Raw genomic sequence first — 4,454 nt, 5'->3', positions numbered from 1 at the left:
CGCATCATTGGCGAATATTTGGCTGGAAATTGGTCCATGGAAGCGGAAGACATGATCCAGTCTCAACTAACCCAGATAGCTGTCTTGAATAACACCCGTGTTGATCCCGTGACTTTGGGTCAATTCACCGATTGGATATCTTCTGCTTTTTCCTTTTTTAAAGAGTGGGTGGGGGTAGGCATTTTTGGTGCAATGTGTTGCTTTGGTATGTTTCTCTGTTTGTGGTTTCTCTGTCGCCTCAAGGCCCGCAATGCTCACGATAAGGCTATGATCATCCAAGCTCTTGCAGCTTTAGAAAGTGGCAATTCACCTCAAGTCTGGCTTGCGCAGCTTAAACAGTAAATCTTTGACATGGTCGTTGCACCCCAAGTTGTTATAACATTGCACTGGGATCGGCATGTCTTTCCTCGTTATTCTCTTAGTGTTGGAAAGCCCTTGCACTCTGCCGGTCTTGCTGCCATTGCACGCAGGTGGGTTTCCACACTAATACTTCTCTATCGCCTTAAAGTCCGTGCCTTTCTTTCAGGGTGCTGTCAACTCGTTTGTCGTTGTGTACAGCCACAGAACAGCCTCAGCTGTCCCCCTTCGTCCACCTTCATCACGATGCAGGATGCGAGGCAAAGCACTGCACTTGAGTGATCCTTCAACGGACCTCAAGGAAAGCATGTCCTATTGCATGCGGGTTTGACGTCCACGCCCCCGCCCTACGAAAAAAGGCGTCGGCTGATATGGGGTCAGGTCTGGGGAAGGCGCCTCCTTAGGACTGAACCATACATTGCAGCCACTTCTGCACAGTAGGATAGGACCTCTACTTTCGCCTGCATTGTTTTATAAATTAGAAGGGGGAACTGTAGTAAGCCATTGTTGTAAATTGTGGCCGCCATTAGAAGATGGCGCCGGCTTCCACTGTGGCCTGTGATAAATCAAATTCCTTTGTGGAGAGTTGGCACGATATCTCTTGCCACCCTATAAGAAAGATCCACGCGGCGGCTTAAGATTGGTACGTGGGGGGCTTTATTAGGCTGTGCTTGGGCCCTCGGAGAGGGAGGAAGAAGAAAGAAAGGGAGTCACTAAGAGATACTTAAATCAAGGCCTGAATAAACTGCTGAAAGAAGATTCCTGAGTTGCGTCTTCCTTGCGGGCAAGGGGTCGCGACAAATACTGTTGCTTTTTCCATTTTTCTAAATATATATATATATATATATATATATATATGTGTGTGTGTGTGTGTGTGTGTGTGTATAGAGCTCTGGAAATACATGCCCCTAAGTCCTCAGCAAGAGATGCTGAACAATTATTGTGCCCCAAAATAACTTGGGCTTTTCTACACTTAGATAATGAGGCATGGCTTCAGGAGTAGGTGTTACTGGTGGGTTTGAATTACCCTCAACCTTTGTAATCCTACCTCTTGCCTAATTTGAATGGTTTCTCCCAATCAAACCTGGTTCCAAGTGTGCTTTTTCTCTTTCTTCTTGCCTACCTTGACTCCTTTGTGGGAGCTGGGTCAGAGGGGCTATCTAAAACCCAAAAAGAAGGTATTTCTCTCTCTGTGTGTATATATAACTTTATTTTTTAAGTATATATATATATATATATATATATATTTCAACATATAAAAGCAAGTTTTCCCTGGAGAAATTTACAGGAAGTAGTGTGAGGGTGTCCCATGGTAAAATAAGGTGCTGGGTTAAACTGAAGAAAGGAATATTTTAAAGTGTCCTATAGTTCCATGATAGCAGCATGGTTCCCACAATCATAATAGTAATTGGGTGCACTGAAAATGGTAACCATTTTCCAATCATGGCAACAATTATATCCTTCCATTACAAGGTGATGAGCATGAGAAACCAGTGTGAAACCATTGACATGGTTAAATGTTTTAGAAATGTCTTGTCCATACATGTAGCCACCTCCTCGTGGTGAAATACCCTAGCCACCACATCATCTGAATCTGACCATAACAGATCACATACAGGGCCCTTATGCAGAACTTCTTGTAAATAATTCAGGACTCTTATATGTCCAGCATATCTAATGGATGAAGAAAGGCAACCATGGAGGCAGAATATCAGTCCATATATTAAAGCTGTAAGTGGAAGACAATCAAATACACCTGTAAAATATTTCCAAACATTGGCATTTCCATACTTTAGTAGACATTCATCATAAAAACCATACATGTGGGTAATTTGTTGGTTTTTGTGATTTTTCCCTCAATATTGTCATGTGTTCTGGATAATGCAACTTTGATGCTACAAGAAGAGTCACAGTCTACACAGAATTATAACCTCCATAGTCACCCATGAATAGATAGTTTGTATCTGGTGATTTTCCACAAATCCTAAAGAGTTCCATAAGGTCATGGAATTGGCCATGCACATCTACCACATTTGATTATTTTGCACATTTGATTATTTTATTAAAATTTTCTTAGCCTTTCTAGCAGTATGGAATTACTTAGAAAATCTGAAGTAAAACCACCATTTGACCCAGCAATCCTACTCCTGGGTTTATACCCAAAGGACTTAAAATCAGATACTACAGTGAGGCAGACACATCACTGATTATCGCAGCACAATTCACAATAGCCAAACTAAGGAACCAACCTAGATGTCCTTCAATTGATGAATGGATAAAAAAACTATGGTACATATGCACAATAGGATATTATTCAGCATTAAAAGAGAATAAAATTATGGCATTTGCAGGAAACTGAATGGCCTTGGCAAATATCATGCTAAGAAATCCAATCACCCCAAAACAAAGGGCAAATGTTCTGTCTCTTAAAAGTGGATGCTGACCCATAATGGGAGGGGAGCATGGGAAGAATGGAGAAACCTTGATGGGGTAAAGAGGAGAGAGGGAGGGGGATGAGGTTGTAGTTTAGTGGAAGAGCTCTGGTCCTGGGTTCAATCCTCAACACCCCATAAAAAAAAATAAATAAAATAAAGATATTGTGTAATCTACAACTAGAAAATTAAAAGAAAAAAAAAAGTTGGAGGGAAAGGGAAAATTCATGGGGGTAGGAAAGATGGTGGAATTAGATGGACATCATTACCCTAATTACATGTATAAAGACAGGAATGGTGTAACTCTACTTTGTGTACAACCAGAGAAATGAAAAATTATGCTCCACATGTGTACTATGAACTGAAATGCATTCTGCTGCATGCAAACTACTTCCAACAAATTAATTAATTAATTAATTAATTTAAATAATTTGCTTAGCTTTTTCACACAGTGTCTGCACTTGGTTCTCCTTAAGCTCTCTGACACTCATACAGTGGCTGGAAGCACAGGACTAGCTCCCTGATGATGCCTAGTCATCATTGGTGTCCCCTCCTCCTCCCATTCCCCTCCCTCCCTGGCCTGCTACACCCAGGCTGTCCTCTTAGCAGCAGGCCCCCAGCAGGACAAAAGGAAAGGAGGAAGGCCGCTGCGAGTCTTGGGGCAACTCCCAAGGCAGACTCCAGGAGACCCTGACCCATGCCCTGCTGGCCATGCCCAGGGAGCCCGTGGAACATGTGGGATGTTAGCAGGGAGCGTGGTCTGGGCCTTGGCTCTCCTCCCTCTTGCTGGCTGCTCCAGGATCTCTCACCCCTTCCCCAATCCTTTTGTATTAATTGAATTTGAACCATCATTTTTTTCAAATGATTATTCCTATCTTTGCACTTTCAATGCCACTTTTCTATCAAAATAACAGTTAAATGAAACTCTTATGGCTCAAGTTTTCCCCATAACCTCAGATGGATAGCATTGTCCCTTGTCAAAGTTTTTTGTTTGTTTGTTTCTTTGGGGGGTTTAACCAGGGATTAAACTTAGGGGCACTCTACCACTGAGACCCATCCCCAGCCTTATTTTGTATTATATTTAGAGACAGAGTCTCATTCGGTTGTTTGGTACCTCAGGTTTGCAGAGGCTGGATTTGAACTCGCGATCCTCTTGCCTCAGTTTCAGGAGTTGCTGGGATTACAGGCTGCACCACTGTGCCCAACTATCAATGTCTTTTGCTCTGTAGTTAGTTAAGAAAAATTTTCTCAGGATTGGTGTCCACATAAGCGTTCAAAAGATGTTTTAGTCACATCAGATTCTGGGTTTTAAAATGTCCTGCATGATACACACTTAGTTTTCAACATCAAATGCAGAGTTCACAAGTTTGAAACCAGGTGGCTGAGAAACAACGGTCTTAGAATGGCATAATGCAGCACATCCTGTTGTTTAACCCACAAATGTGGATGGATGTGGCTGCTCACACTGAATAGACAGTTGGATGGCCATCCATGACCTTGAGCCTTTGAGCCACCATTCATGATCTTGAGCCCCTGAGTCTTCAGTGGGGCTGCACAAGTGAGAATGCAGTACACAGCCCTAACCCCCATAAACACACTATTTCACTTATTAGATAGGAAGCACTGTGTGTCTTTTGTACCAATGTGTGGCTCTATTTGCATGTA

The 4,454-nt window shown here is 42.4% G+C and overlaps 1 pseudogene; it reads right to left on the bottom strand.

The window, feature by feature from the left end:
- Positions 1–1,605: 1,605 nt before the first annotated feature.
- On the bottom strand, positions 1,606–3,265 carry LOC143399459 (serine/threonine-protein phosphatase 2A catalytic subunit beta isoform pseudogene; annotated as a pseudogene).
- Positions 3,266–4,454: the final 1,189 nt, after the last annotated feature.

The sequence above is a fragment of the Callospermophilus lateralis genome, chromosome 1 (assembly GCF_048772815.1).
Source record: "Callospermophilus lateralis isolate mCalLat2 chromosome 1, mCalLat2.hap1, whole genome shotgun sequence".
NCBI lineage: Eukaryota > Metazoa > Chordata > Mammalia > Rodentia > Sciuridae > Callospermophilus > Callospermophilus lateralis.
The sequence above is the reverse complement of the archived record's forward strand: the minus strand, read 5'-3'. Positions and strand labels throughout refer to the sequence as shown.